Source organism: Cheilinus undulatus, linkage group 22 (assembly GCF_018320785.1).
Source record: "Cheilinus undulatus linkage group 22, ASM1832078v1, whole genome shotgun sequence".
Classification (NCBI taxonomy): domain Eukaryota; kingdom Metazoa; phylum Chordata; class Actinopteri; order Labriformes; family Labridae; genus Cheilinus; species Cheilinus undulatus.
This window is the reverse complement of record NC_054886.1, coordinates 1,350,401-1,367,076: the sequence shown is the minus strand read 5'-3', so window position 1 is coordinate 1,367,076 and position 16,676 is coordinate 1,350,401. Positions and strand designations below refer to the sequence as shown.

The window sequence follows — 16,676 nt, the reverse complement described above, 5'->3', positions numbered from 1 at the left end:
GTAGTAAGATAATCACGTGGTAAAGGAGCTCATGCTGAAACCGAAAGTAAGATTTTTACTGCGCAGTAAAAAATAAGTGTGCATGCAGGGCTGTGGCAGTGAAAGGCTGATTTCCTGAAGCTCAGACGCTGCACTGAGAACAAAACTCCTGAAATCAAGAATGCTGTTTACAATCTCCACACCTCATCTATAAAGGTGAGTGACTTTCAGGACTGTCAAGTCTGCAGTCTTTCTGCATAACCGTACTACTTCTAACAGACTGTAGCGATCTGTTATAATGTTTTTGTCGTAATTTATTAAGAAACATACAAGTTCTGTGAATTCTCCTTTTCTGTTCTGTTTCTAATGCTGCTTATGTGCAGCCAGAACTGTTACTGGTAGGAAAGGGCTGGCCTGATGGGGAGTAGCGACAGAGGCCTAGCTGGACTGTGGGTAGCTGGATAGGAAAAAGGACTGAGAAGGAACGAGAGCACAAAAGCTAGCGGTTAGCATTCTTTATTTTAGCGTGGTCACGGCCGACACTGATCATTTGTGCAGTTCTAGGACGTGATTTGGGGGGGGGGTTGCATGTCCTCTGCACTTTTTAAAAAGGCAGCTTTTTGGTCCCCTGCAGTTTTTACCATCCAAAAACAGTGTTGCGCTATATTAAATGGAGACAAGTTGAGCACTAGGACCAAGCGGAAAACGGCTGCTCAAGCTGAAGCCTGTTTCCCTTTAGAGCTCATCGATTGGCTCTGCCGTTTCTTGTTAACGTGTGATTGGCCGTCGCCGCTGTCACTCCATCTGGTTGTAAACAGCGCCTGGACCATAGATAGTATAGAACACTAGATACGCCAGCGCGCTGCAGCAGCCCGCTAAGCGACGTGCCTACGTGGCGGCCATCTTGGCGGGGGCGACGTTCTCATTAAAGGCAATGAATGTACATTGAAAATAAATCATAACTTGCTCATTTCACAACCGATTTTCATCCGGTTTGCTTCATTGTCAACGTCAAAACATGTGCTATTAATACAGAACAGTTGATTTTAAAAGAAAAAACGGAATAAGGTTTTCTACTAATGTAGCCTACAATTTTAGTTATTTTACTCTTTAAGTCCAGAGGTCTGGGAATCGTTTATGTTCAGCCATTAAATATTTATAAATGTATATACATAGACATAAAATTGTATGTATAAAAATAGAAAGATAAAGATATACATATATACAAAATGTTTTTAGATCGAAAGATTTAATTGTAAAGGTAATCAAATAATCATCAATATTAATTTGTCTCTCTCTCTCTCTCTCTCTCTCTCTCTCTCTCTCTCTATATATATATATATATATATATATATATATATATATAGAAACAAACACACTCTGTGGAGATAGAAAAGAATAGTTTATTGCCATTTGTACAAGTTAGAAACGGGTACGTTGAAATTGTTGTGCGTGTCACTGAATAAATAGTAACACTTCACCTTGGACTTAAATAACGTATATAACTATACATATAACTATAATGTATATAACTACTACTAGCACTAGAAGTGGTATTACACCAACCACTACTGCTGATACTGGCACTGCTACTACAACTGGTAATACAATTACAAATGCTGATACTACTTCTACGACTCTAAAGGCTACTTATACTACTACTGCTGCTTGTACAGCTGTACTACAGCTACTATTAATTGTCTGGTATTTAGCTGTCAAGCTGCTAGCTCAGGTTAGTGTTTTGCTAGTAGCCAGATATTTACTGAAGCTCTCAACAAGATTTAATAATGAAAAAAGAGCCAAAAACTATTTTTACGTATGAAGGGTTATTTCCAGTTTCCTTGTTTCAACTGTACGGTGTAGTGTGCAACCGTATGCAGCACAATGTGCAGGCATCCTTATTATTTTAGTTTTCGTGTCTACAACCATGGAATGTCCTGACACTTTTGCCCCCACTAGCTTAGCCTCGCCGTAGGCACGCAGCTCAAAGGGGTGTGTCGTATCTACTCTTCTATATATATCTATGGCCAGGACTATAGCACATGAGCACACCGGTGTTTAGCTAGTTGACCATGAGTCCACGTTCATCTGCCACTTCATTTACATTAACACTGAATGTGTGTCTGTGTGTGTGCGTGCATGTGTATGTGTGTTTGGTAATTAGGCGCAGCCAGGTGGCAAGATGTCGAAAAAAGAAAACTGGATATAAGAGACTTCTTTAGAAGTCAAAGTGTAAGTTACTCAGAGGAACACATTACACCACAAACTCCTTCCCCTCAGCCATCAGAAACTCAGACTCTCTCCCCTCCTATTATTATTAGTAGTAGTAGTAGTAGAAGTAGAAGTAGTAGAAATAGTAATAGTATTACTTGTATTTTTTTAAATATTCTTTTATTTAACTTTATGATAAACTTATGTATTGCAATTTATATGTTCATATTATGTAATTGTTTTACTTTTGTAAAGTGTCTTTAAGTTTTATTGAAAGAGCTGACAAATAAAATATTATTATAATTATTATTATTATTATTATTACTGTAGAGCCTCAACAACACAGATTTTAAAAAAGCGTATACTTAAAGCCAAAGAGATACACGTTTTGATTTTTTTTTCATGTATTATTTGTGTATTGAAAGGCAGCAACTGTTTAAAAACACTAACAATGAAAGTTTGTGGGAAAAATAAAATAAAACCTTGGATTACAAATGTGATTTTATACATCCATATTGTTTGTGAATAAATTAGACATAATAATTGAGAAACTGAGTTTTTTCCTCAGACTATACCATCAAAATCAATGATTGTTGCATCCCAAATTGTCCCACTGTTCATATGTCATCCATCAAAATATTTTGGTCAGGTGACAGATAATAGAAATCCAAAAGAAGATACAGGAGGAGGTAGAGCAAGAGAGGCTGGAGGAGATGGAGGAGGTAGAGGAGGAGATACAGGAGGAGGTAGAGGAGGAGAGGCTGGAGGAGGTAGAGGAGGAGATACAGGAGGAGGTAGAGGAGGAGATACAGGAGGAGGTAGAGGAGGAGATACAGGAGGAGGTAGAGGAGGAGATACAGGAGGAGGTAGAGGAGGAGAGGCTGGAGAAGATGGAGGAGGAGAGGCTGGAGGCTCACAGGTGAGGTTGAATGAATAAAGATATGTTAGTCATGAGATTGAGCATTGTGACAAATGTAAGGGTGAAAACCAGTTGTATCCCCCCCACCTCTGAAATCAAAATTTCATCCATGGTGCAGTTGTTCAATAAATGCATGGTTGGAAAACTTATTTTTGCCAATCCTTCAAGCACTCGTCCTGTTGGGACGCTACAATACAGTTTTGAAACATTTCACACAGACCTAAAGTTTTGATGTGCCGTCAGCTAAATGAGTAATAAAACAACTTAAACATCAAAATTAGAAGCATCCATGGCATCTTGATGTGTAGATAGGTCATGATTTTTGGCAGTGTTTATTTTAAATGCTGTTATATTTGCAATTTCTTCGTGTGGGACTAATAAAGGAATATCTCATCTTACAGCCCATTTTATAACTAAAGCAATCTTAAAATAGCTTTGTTGGGTTGAGTGCTTTGTCAATAAGAGCCTTACTTTATATGTTAACATGTGGCTGACGTTTACTCATAGAGTGGTGGTCTATGAGGATAGACATTGGCTCAATCCCATATGGCCCCCTACACACTACCCCTTCACTTACCGAGTGTCACTCCAAATGAAGTCACACTCGTAGCTGTGGAGGGCACTTTAATTGAAGGGGGAGGGTATAAATATGACGGGCAGGAATGAGAGGCCTGCTTCACTTCACCGGAAAACGGAAGACCTTGTCGCCATGGCAACAGAAAGACGCCCCCCGTGTATGGCTGTTACGCTGTGGCACAGATTGCAACTTGCTAGGATCGCTGCTGCTTGCAAAAGACACAAGTGTCTTCAGCGTTTGTTGACTTTGTTGAATCAGCAAAAGGTAAATGCTGCTCCGCTGTGTATTTCGTTAACTTGATATATTTGATAGTACATAACTCTGCGAGATCCTTCTACATTTAACGGCAGCTACATTATACTTCAAATAATTTTAAGTGATTCCACATGTCTTTCAATCCTATTACCATCTGACATTTCCAATCAAACAAATGAATTAATGCTGCCAATTGTGCTCACATTTTAAGGTGCCAGGGCTACAATCAAATCAAATGTCAGCATAGAGTAAGATTTGCTTGTTTTGTTTAATCTTTTTAAACCATGCTTTTTGTGATTTTCTGTCAGTGTGACAAAGGTGTGGGGAACATATTGGACACATGCAGCACTTAAATTTATATGTTGTTTCCTCCTCCATTTAGGCAGACTCGCAATTTAAGGGCTGAACGGTCCACTCCCCCTCCGCATTACGTGGTTTGGGACGGCTCTCAATATGGCGGACCCTCCGCGAGAGCGCGCAAACGGAGGGCTAGTGTGTAGGGAGAGTGTGCAGGGGTCGGTTTGGGATTGAGCCATTATATACGTATGTCTATGGGAATAAGTCCTAAAACGCGGCAGTGGGTTAGCATATTAGCACTTCCGATTCCCGCTTTGTCGTCTTCTTTCGTTTTATGGCGGATCGCAAACAACGTTCAGGTGCATACCGCCACAAGAGTGTGTAGCATCATATCCCCACCTTTAGATTCTACCCATCAATTGGGTCTCTTTCAGAAAACTGAATAATGCTTTCCTTACATCTTGGACCTTTTCTCTTTCCCTTCTGTTCCTAGAATTCCAGCCATACTCCAGTCCTGCTGCGCTGCTCTGACTTTCCTCTGTAGCCCCTCTCTCTCTGAAGCATACTTTACACAGTGTATTAAAATATGTTCCACATTGTCCTTTACACCACGTCTCTCACACTTGTCAGTATTCTTTTTCCCTATTAAATTCATTGTGTCATTCAAACCCCTTTGACCTACTCTAAGCCTCATCATGATGGTTTCTTCTCTTCTGTTTCTTTCTTTAAAAAATTTTTATGACTGATTTTTGTATGTTGTGATATTTTCTTCCTTTCTGATAATCTTCCCATCTTTTCTGCCAAATTTCCTTGCCTATTGTCCTCATCATTGTTTTACCCTCTCCTTTTCCATAAGGTATTGTAACTGTTATATTCTTTTCCAGAGCTCTTTTTGCTAGGTTATCAGCAACCTCATTTCCCTTCACCCCTGTGTGAGCTGGCACACAGCAGAACTGTACCTCAATTCCACCCCTGTGAAGTCTGAACAAACTGTGCTGTGCTTCAATGAACAAATCTTCCCTGATTATGCTTTTTGACTGCAGACTTTCCAAAATAGCAACTAAATCTATGCATATCACGACCCTATCTAGTCTGACCTCCTCCACCCACTGTAGACTGATATTGCTGCCACCATTTCTGCTGTGACAGATGTTTTGAAATGTGCACTCCAAAATTTGGTTTGTACACCCCTGCTCCCACACACCCCTTTGTGTTCTTAGATCCAACTGTAGATATTTTGAGATAGTTGTAATACCTAGTTCTTAGGTATTCATTTGTTCTCTCACCCACTTCACTCAGTCGCCATTCTTTTTTTGAGTTGCTGCATCATACACTATGTATCCATAGTCAAGAGTCGACCTCACGAGTGCCCTATACATGTCAAGTAAAGCCTGTTTGTCCGCCCCCCAGTCACATCCAGCCCCAGCTTTCAGCAAGTTAATGACTTTTTTACATTTAGTTTCCATGAACTCAAATTGTTTTTTTCCATGAATATTTACTGTCTAGCCATAGGCCCATATACTTAAATTCAGCCACCATCTCTAGTGGCTGACCATACATTGTTATCTTCTCCACCTCAATCTTTCTCTTACTTGTGATCATCATATAACAGGACTTACTTACTGAAATCTTAAAACCCCATTCTTATGACCATTTCTCTACTTTCTCAACTGCTCTCTTTATTTTTTCTCTCACATGAGAAACATTTCTCCCCCTCATCCAGATGGCCCAATCATCTGCATACTAAGCTGATCTAATACCTTCCCCTACATTTGCAAAAATATAATTTATCATTATGTTGAACAACACTGGGCTGATAACATGCCCTTGTGGGGTACCATTTTCCACTCTAAACTCTTTTGACAGTTCTGCCCCAACTTTCACTTTTATTCTCCTGTCTGAGAGAAAACTCATTATCCAATTATACATTCTCCTATTAATGCCCATTTGATTTAACTTAATCAGTAAACCTTCCCTCCACAATGAACCATATGCTTTTCAATGTCGAAAAATACAATTACCATCATTTCTTTCATCTTTAATGCCTTTTCAATATCATTACTTACCCTAACTAGTGCTTCTGTAGTGGATTGACTCTTTCTAAACCCACACTGAATATCATTTATTAATTCTCTCTGTTCCAATACATATGAAAGTCTGTGCACTAGAATCTTTTCCATCCATTTACACAGGTGTGACGTGAGTGCTATTGGTCTGTAGTTACTAGGGTTAGTGAAGTCTTTCCCTGGCTTGTTAAATGGCAATATAATTGCCCTTTTCCAACTACATTCCACTCCATCTCTCCAGATGTTATTAAAGAATTTCAACACTTTATTGAATGACACTTCAGGGACTTGCCGGAACATGGCATAACAGAGCTGATCTTCCCCTGGGGCTGTGTACCCAGTACCTTTTGAGATCTGAAGTGGGTAAATCTGGCACAAATTCACCAACTCCCAAGGTGCATGGAGGATGAGGAGAGTCTTGAAGACAACAGAAATCTCCAGCAACACTTGTAGTTTAAAGAACAACTTTATTAGACCGACACGTTTCTGCATGTTGCCTTCATCAGGGTCATCAAGAAGCAGCATTTAAATAGGGTAGTGTGGAAACAGAAAAAAATGTGAAAAACTCAAAATGTTACTAAATCACATAATTTTAACCCAATCAGAAACAGCCATATATATATATATATATATACCAGCCAATGGGGTAACAGCACCAATGGGTTGGTTGACTGATCATATGGTTTATGACCAATGGACACTGCTAAAAAGGCACAGGGAGTGTCTGATTCACAGTCATGGCAAGATGTGCTGAAACAATACAAGGAAATCACCACTAGGTGGGGTTAGAGAGTATTCTGGGGTCATTTTAAAGTGCCATCTGTGGGTGAGGTAAAACATTTTAAATAAAAGCATTAGGTAAAAGCATTTTAAGAAGGAGTTAAAAACACCAGTAAATACCTCTATAGAGGGACAGATAACAGTATGTCTTAAAACCAGAAAATATAGAATGTAAGTTGGGAGATAAAAGCTTTTAAAGATAGAAACCTGAAAGAAGCAATTGAGAAATAACTATAAAAACTTATTGATAGGAAAATACTCATTCATCTCCCCTGGAAATAAACTTTTTAGATAAAAAAAAATCCAGAATGCTTCTCTTTTTTTCCTAGCAAGATGTATGTTGCTGCCCCTCAAGCTCAGTTTAATGGCTTCTATGCCCAGGAAAACTAGAGAAGACATAGGATGCTTAAATTCATTAAAATGTCTAGCAACAGGACTAGTTTTGTCATTTCTTTTAATGGCACTCCTGTGTTCTGTTATTCTTTCTCTAAGTGAGCGAGAGGTTTCACCAACATAAACCTTACTACAGGGACACATCATCAAATAGATCACATTTTTGGATTTGAATGTGATAAAAAAATCTTTTGTTAATTTTGAGTCCACTTTAAAATGACCCCAGAATACTCTCTAATCCAGTAGTTCTCAAACTTTTTTTTGGCCAAGGCACACCTAACAACCAGCCAAGTTTTCAAGGCACACCATATTTATTTCCATGCAAAACAACCTATCTAACATGCGTTAAAAAATCATTTCCTAAAATTGACTTAATCTGTTCATTACTATGTCATCTAATATCTAATACAAGCCAAATGACAAATAATTATCATGATATTGTTTACTGGCTGTTTTTTTTTTTCTTTTTTTTTCTGGTGGGTCTTCCTCATTAACAGCTCAAGGAAATTATCCATTTCCCCTCGATTATCCTCCATCACAAAACTGTCAATCAGACCCTTTGATGTGTGTCGTTCTAACAATCCCCCTACCTGACGATTTAACAAACTGCAAAGACGGTGCTCCTTTTAAGGTGTTATTGGGATTTTTAAATTAGGCAAATAGAATTTGCAGCCGTACATGGAAAGAAATGTTTATAAAATACTGATAATGTAAATTAAAAAAAAATCAATCATGTGTCGCTGAATAGTAGTAAATATGACTTATAGTAGCAAAAAATCTCATGGCACACCAAGACTCGCCTCAAGGCACACCTTTTGAGAACCACTGCTCTCATCCCACCAAGTGGCCATTTCCTTGTATTGTTTCAGCACATCTTGCCATGACTGTGAATCAGACACTCCCTGTGCCTTTTTAGCAGTGTCCATTGGTCATAAACCATATGATCAGTCAACCAATCCATTGGTTACCCAGTCAACCAACCCATTGGTTATATATATATATATATATATATATGTGGCTGTTTCTGATTGGGTTGAAATTATGTGATTTAGTAACATTTTGAGTTTTTCCACATTTTTTTCTGTTTCCACACTACCCTATTTAAATGCTGCTTGCAACATGGTTCTTGATGACCCTGATGAAGGCAACATGCAGAAACGCATCGGTCTAATAAAGTTGTTCTTTAAACTAAAAGTGTTGCTGGAGATTTCTGTTCTACCCAGTACCTTTTAGCACTACTTTAAGTTCTTTCATTGTTAATTCTATGTCTAGTCTTGTTGTAAAGCTTTCTTTCTTCTTCCTTACCTCTCCAAGTTCTCTGAGTATTCGATCCTTTTGCTGCCTATGCTTAGCACCCAGGTGTTCACCACTATGCACAGCAGCAAATGTTTCACACATCTGCCTTTTCTTTGTTTGCTATAGCTGACCTCTGAACACTGACCAGCGCTGGGATTTTAACAGAGCTTCTTTTCCCACTCATTTTCTTAAACATTGCCCAAACATTTTGTAATTTTATTTCTCTTCCTATAGATGAAGAATAGTTTCTCCATGTTTCCTTTTTTGCTTCCTTTATTATCCTTCGGGCCACAGCCCTTTTACTTTTGTAGTCTACAAGGTTCTCTACTGACATGTTCTTTCTTAACATTCTAAGAGCCTTGTTCTTTTATTGCTCTGCTGCATTCGTCATTCCACCACAGAACTACTCTTACCTCACCTTTTGTTGTTCTTTTTGGAATACAAAGATTTGCAGCATTTAAGATATGCTCCATAACTTCACTAGCACATTCCTCTATGTTTCCTTCAAGTGTTAACCATGTGTGCAGTCTTCTTACACTAGATCTTACCAGAGTAAGATCTAGTATTGATACTGACTCTCTGTTTACATTTATTCTGGTTCCTTTTCCATCACTAATACAAACCAGATTTCTCTCATCCATCATTTCCTCAACTACACTCCCATTATTGTCTGTAAGATTACTGCCCCATAAGCTGTTATGTGCATTGAAATCCCTGCACCAAATTTTTCTCTTATATACTGTACCTGATATTTCTTTAGACACGTCACATGATAAGTTCCTGCATGGAGAAGTTTATTATCTTCAAATTTCTCTCATTCCGTGAGCTACAGAGCTCTATTACAACACACTCTATCTCTTTAGGTGAGGTGATCTCTCTGTAGGCCAACCCATCTTTGATAAATGTGGCACAACCTCCTCCACTATGGTTATCATCTCTGTCATGTCTAACTGCACTGAATCCAGGGATCCTAAAGTCTATCTGTGGTCTCAACCAAGTTTCCTGAACACAAATAACATCTGGAACTACTTCCAAATCATCAATATATCTTTTTAGCTCCTGACTATTAGCTAGCAAACTTCTGGCATTTCATTGAAGAATGTGTATAACAATGATTAGTGCATCAAGCCATGTCTTTGTGTTTTCTGCTCCTTCTGCTACTGTCAACAGTGTATGTATCTGATCTGCTGTAATTTCTTTCATGTCAAGGACTTTTCCTGCTGCCTCTACAATTGTCTTAATTTTATCACTTTTCTTGTTCATGTTTACTGCTACATTGATGGCATAGCAGATAAAAGCCACAAAGGTCTCTTTTTTCACTACCATGGTACTGTCATCCACTTTACATTTATGTGTGCATGTCCTTTGCTCTGGTACAGAGTGCACTCGCATTTGGGTCTGATTTTCTTGAGTGCTTGTTCTCTGCACTGTATCCCTCTGTCCCTTTTCACTGACATCCATACTATGTGCTCCCTCCTTTCTTACTCTCTTTAGAGCTTCTGCATATGAGACTTTCTCCATTATTTTGACTCTCTGAGCTTCCCTTGCCTCTCTCTGTACTATGCATCCTCCGTATGCAGCACTCCTCCAGTTACAGCATTTCACTTGAGCATCTTTTCTACATTTTCCATACTCGTGCTGCCACATCGGGCACACTTTCGTTTCCCTTTGCATTCTTTAGCAATATGTCCCATTCTTTGACATACAAAACACCTGATTGGTTTAGGGATGTACTCTCTCATATTGTAATTCATGTACCCAATCTGCACTGATTTTGGGATGCTGTTCTCAAACTGCAGAATCACTGACATTGAGTCTTTCAGAATACCATCCCTTTTGCTCTTAATCCTGGTTGCATCAATCACTTTCCCTCCTTTGACTTCTTTTTTAATGTCATCCATAGACACGCTCAGTGGTATCCCTGAGATTACTCCCTTCAACCTGGCAAGTGCTCCAGGTATATAGGCCTTCATCTTTTCCCCTACTAGCGATGTCATTTCAATGATCTTCTCCTGCTGTTGTTTGCTCACCGCATGAATTAGCACTCTTTTTATTCAGCAGCTTTGCTAATTTGATCTTGTCTATTTCCTGTTCAACTGCCCTTGTTAGTTTGATCAGGTGGAAGTGACACCCCTCCCGATCAAATTCAATCATTACTTTCATCTCATCTCTCTGTTTTTGCTCCTCATGCCCTGGCTTTTTAGGAGAAGTCTGTATCTTCTTGTTATGACTTTTTGAATTTTCACTTTCTTCTGACCAACTCTTTTCATTCTAGCAGATCTAGAAATCATCCACTCCATTTCATTCTCACTGTTACCCCCCTGAGGATGAGGACATGACGCTACAGTCAAAGTACAGTTTATGCAAAACCGCCAAACAATTTTCAGTCCTAACGCCAACCAGGTCTACTTCTTCTGCCTTCCGGGTGCACGCTCCTATGACGTAGATCATCTCTTCTGGTTCCCTCACCTGAAAGTCTATGGGATATAGCATAACGTTAGCTTTTTACTTTCGTCAGTTAGATTAACGAACCAGAAATGATGCTTAAATTATCAATTTAAAAAAATTATCTTTATGAACAAAACGTGTAAGTTTCATTAACTTTTACTGGACACAGCTTATTTTCCGGGATTGCCTACAAAATTACGTCAGTACTGCACCACTCTGTTCCTTTCATCACAACAGCGTCTCCCTGTAGCCATGAACAATATAATTTATTTACCATCTAAGTGGCCTTTGAATTTTTTTAAAATATATATGTACATCTGATTGAGTTGTAACTTAAAATTTGTTTGAATCTGAAATTACCTTGCATGTCTTTTTCCTTAACTGAAAACAAAGCATGCAGTAATCAGGATACACATTATACTGATGTAATAATGTGATCCTAGGAAATTAAAGTGTGGAGAGGAGTTTTGAGGGAGAACATTTTCAGGTAACATGGTCTATTTTAATGTAATGTAATACACCCTGGACCCATTATTTACATCCAAATATATCAATTTATGGACAATTGATACACACATGCTGTCAATAAACATACAGGCAAATAGTCTTTGTTTGAGAAAAAGGTATATGTGTAGCACTAGTTTACGTTTAAACTCAGTTTAGTTTAAACTTAGTTTAGTGTTAACTCATTACAAACTTAAAGAATAAGGCAGATTTAACTCTGAAAAAGTACTGACTGGAAAGGAGAAAGAAACAAACTGATATCAATATTCAATAAAACTCAGGAGACTTGAAATAAGGTTCATCAAAATTATCTTGTATTAAAAATTGAAACAAAATAAATAAACACAGCGTAATTTTTGCATAATAACAAAAATCAACAAAGTTTAAGCTCACTCGATTGCTGCTCTGACGACTCTGTGCCTCTCCATGTCTGTGTGGTACTTCCTGGATAAAAACCCTGCATGTGAGCTACAATTGGGTGGCGTAACCGCCCAAGATTCAAAACAGGAAAAAAAAAATGATTTGGTTTTACCAGTGTTGGGTAGAGTACAGTTACAGTACTCAAGTAAAAGTACTGTTACTTAACAATAATAATTACTAGGGATGCACGTTGTTATCGTTCTGATATCGGTATCGGCAGATATTAAAATTTCTGCCAATATTAACATTCCCATATTTTGCCTGTGTATTTCAGCATATATCGACTGTAAATTTTGTCCATATATACTAATAAGTTAGTGGAGTTTTACGCTGAACCAACAGACCTATGTCAGGTGAGGTCTTTTTCTTTATTTATATGTTTTTTTTAAAGACTAAAAAAATGTTTTCTTGGTCATCCTTAAACCTTAAAGTGTCCAAAAAAGACTGAAAGTTCTTTCTGTGAAGTACATATTTAAATATCGGTATCAATATCGGTATTGGCTAAAGTGAATCTTTAAATATCGGCATATCGGATAACGGCAAAAATGTAATATCATGCATCCCTAATAATTACTCAAGTAGAAGTAAAAGCAATCTGAAAAATAAGTACTTGAGTAAGAGTAAATAAGAACTTTATTAAAAGACTACTCAAGTAGTAACTTCATGTATAACTTCATTTTGTGTAATTTATTAAAACATATTTCATTATGACATATTATTCAGGGGTAGTAATGTAAACTGCACATTGTCATAAATAAAGTAGCATAACTTGCCAAAAGTAAAAGAAATGAAAAACTTTATACATAAAGCAGCAGTCAAGTTATGTTTGTTAATCACAATTATGGGATGAAAAATTTAATATAATGAGGAAAAAAGGACTCTTTCTCTCAGAATAGTTATCTTATATTTTCATGATGATTTCATTCTCAAATACATGAATTTGTACCTTGCAGTTCTTACTTTTTAATCAAATTCTATTCATTTTTTCATGTATTGATGATTTTTGGCTCATATTCATGAACTTAATCTTATGAACTGGCCTAATTTCTGACTTTTTGCCCTTTTTATCTAATTTTTACTTTTTAGCTCCAGTTTATGAATTTTTATCCTGATCATCACTCAACAAATTTGGCAAGCCAAACTGAAACTTATTAAACCAAAGACAGCTTTGGCCCACAAGCCCCACGTTATAACCATGTTAGGTATAATCACTGATATCAGAGATGTGTTACACAGACACACGATAATAGTATCACCTACGACATAACGTTAAATAATGGCATGTAAAATCACATTTGTTGCAGAGTTGCAGAGGTGGTTGGACACGTGACATCATTTATCACTGACACAGCTGTGTCTTTGCGGTCTAAAGTTAAAACAGAGATTTGAACTTATACGTTTAGCTAACTAGCAGTGCCGTCATTAGCTTGTTTATCTTACTCACCATAACGTGCTTTCTTAGATTTGACGTGCTATTTTTGGAGCTTAAGATTTCCACTGTTTTAGGTAGATACAGTAGGCAGCTCATCATGTGGCTGTTGTTCCTCGTCGTTTGAAACAAAGAGTCTTGAAGTTGGACAAGGGATGAACATGCTCCTCTGAAGGAGACGCAGGTATCATATCTTCAGCCATTATCTCCAACTATTGATTGTTAAGGGGGAGGGGTCATTCCTCAAAAATATAATTAATCAAAATAAATTATAGACAAGTAAAAGTAGCGACCAGTGCATGCCCAATGTAACAGAGTAGAAGTAGAGTTTTTAATCACAAATGGAACAGAGGAGTAGTAGAAAGTACTCTGCTCAAATACTACTCTCGGAAGTAGGATTTTTACAAAAAAACTTCTCAAGTATGTGTAACGGAGTAAATGTAACGCATTACTACCAATCTCTGGGTTTTACAATCTGAGATTTTAAGACATTATGAGTTGAATAAGTTACAGCTTACATTTAAAACATTTTCTTCATTTTACAGTAAATTCTTTTTACACCACATTTATTAATCATTTTGATCTTTTTCACCTTTTACATCCTTTTTAAAAATAAATCTGGTGATTTTGTGTCCTGGGTCATATGTGTTTACATCATGACACTAACACCTAGTCCTACTATAAAATTTTTTCTGTAGTCATATTTAGATCTAGTTTGATCATCAGTAGTCTGTAGGCCTACACTGTTTACCTCTCATCATCTGCTGATCTTCTCTCCCTCTGTCTCTCTTCATCATCTGCAGCTGTCTGTCTGAATAAATGAAAGTAATCATGCAACTGCACATTTATTATCAGTGTTAATTTTAAAGAAACACTGCCTCAGTAGTTACATTATCAACTTCTTACTCACATGCTGATTTGTAACAATTAGAAGATACACCACCTGGCCAAAAAAAGAGTCGCCACCTGGATTTAACTAAGCAAATAGGTACGAGCCTCCTATTGGACAATTACTGCATGGGTGATTATCTTTCAGCTGGCAACAAGTTATTTAGCCCCAGCTGATGCAATGAGTAACTTCTCATTTCTTAAAGAACCATGTCGAAAGACACATCCTGTGGTCGTGGAAAAGATGTTAGTCTGTTTAAGAAGGGTCAAATCATTGGCATGCATCAAGCAGAGAAAAAACATCTAAGGAGATTGCAGAAACTACTAAAATTGGGTTAAGAACTGCCCAACGCATCATTAAAAACTGGAGGGATAGTGGGGAACCATTGTCTTCCAGGAAGAAATGTGGTCGGAAAACAATCCCGAACGATCATGATCGGCGATCACTTAAATGTTTGGCCAAATCAAATCGAAGAAAAACAACAGTAGGACTCAGGGGTATGTTTAATAGTGAAAGTAAGAGCATTTCCACACGCACAATGCGACGGGAACTCAAGGTATTGGGACTGAACAGCTGTGTAGCCTTTAGAAAACCACTAATCAGTAAGGCTAACCGGCCTAAAAAAGGCTTCAGTTTGCTAGGGAGCATAAAGATTGGACTCTGGAGGAATGGAAGAAGGTCATGTGGTCTGATGAGTCCAGATTGACCCTGTTCCAGAGTGATGGGTGCATCAGGGTAAGAAGAGAGGCAGGTGAAGTGATGCACCCATCATGCCTAGTGCCTACTGTACAAGCCTGTGGAGGCAGTGCTATGATCTGGGGTTGCTGCAGTTGGTCAGCAACATTATGTGCCCAAAGAATGAGGTCAGCTGACTACCTGAATATACTGAATGACCAGGTTATTCCATCAATGGATCTTTTCTTCCCTAATGGCACAGACATATTCCAAGATGACAATGCCAGGATTTATCGGGCTCAAATTGTGAAAGAGTGGTTCAGGGAGCATGAGACATCATTTTCACACATGGATTGGCTACCACAGAGTCCAGACCTTAACCCCATTGAGAATCTTTGGGATGTGCTGGAGAAGGCTTTGTGCAGTGGTCAGACTCTCCCATCATCAATACAAGATCTTGGTGAAAAATTAATGCAACACTGGATGGAAATAAATCTTGTGACATTGCAGAAGCTTATCGAAACAATGCCACAGCGAATGCGTGCTGTAATCAAAGCTAAAGGCGGGCCAACGAAATGTTAGAGTGTGTGACCTTTTTTTGCTGGCGACTTTTTCTTTTGCCCAGGCAGTGTATCTAGTTGATCATTTTCAGACAGAGTCTGAACCTCTGAAATCTTCCCTCCACCCTCTGTGATCACAGAGAGATTGAGCAAATCAGAGAAGGGGTGGGGGCTGTGAAGAGAGAGAAGTAAAGCAGGGAGGGTGATGAATGGGGAGGTTGTCAGTCCAGTTGTTGTTTAACATGTTTTCAAAATAGTTGGGGCTCATGCCAGCGCCCCCTGCCAGCAACTCAAGCAGGGCCGGCCATGGCACAGGCAGTACAGGCAAATGCTAGGGGTGCCACACGCTCAGGTTCTCAAAAAATTAGTTTGGCAATCATGCAAAATGTCTTACTTTAGATGTTTTTTAAGGGTGAGAGTGTATTCACTTATTCAGTTGAAGTGTATTCTTTCTCTTCCCAGAAGGTGATCAGAGCTAAGTCACTAAGTCCTCACTCATGGATCCACTAACTGCATGACTGACTCCTTCAAGATCTAAAAAATGCTAATCAGATAGCCTTAAACTGTTAGAAAAATGTGAAGTACAATGTGGTAAAACTCTTGTCTCATTACTTTCAGTGAGCGGATGTCAGAGTAATCCTGACTGTGGAGTGACAGACTGTGCTAAAACAATGGAGGTAAACAACTTCTTCTTACAAAGATGTGAAATAAAAGTAAATCATCTACAGAGACAATGAGTCAGAGATCATTAGAAGATTTATCTCATTACATTGTTTGTTATTCTCATTAAATGAAGGAAGCCAGTGATGATTCAGGTTTTGATCGATGCTCTGAGTGGTCAAAAGACAGACCACCTGATATGGCTCCTGGCAGCAAGTATGACCATCCATGGAGTAAGTTCAACTTTGTTTTAAAACATAAAATACCCGTCTATTTGCTGTTATGTGTTGAATACCTGGTCCTGCTAGCTTACCTGTG

The 16,676-nt window shown here is 38.3% G+C and overlaps 1 protein-coding gene and 1 pseudogene across 3 annotated transcripts in view; both read left to right on the top strand.

Moving 5' to 3' along the window:
- The window catches only part of LOC121504999 (poly(A) polymerase type 3-like), a 46,162-nt gene that overhangs the window by 3,289 nt on the left and 26,197 nt on the right, over positions 1-16,676 (top strand). The window lies entirely within an intron of this gene.
- The window catches only part of LOC121505000, a 32,949-nt pseudogene continuing 16,292 nt past the window's right edge, over positions 20-16,676 (top strand).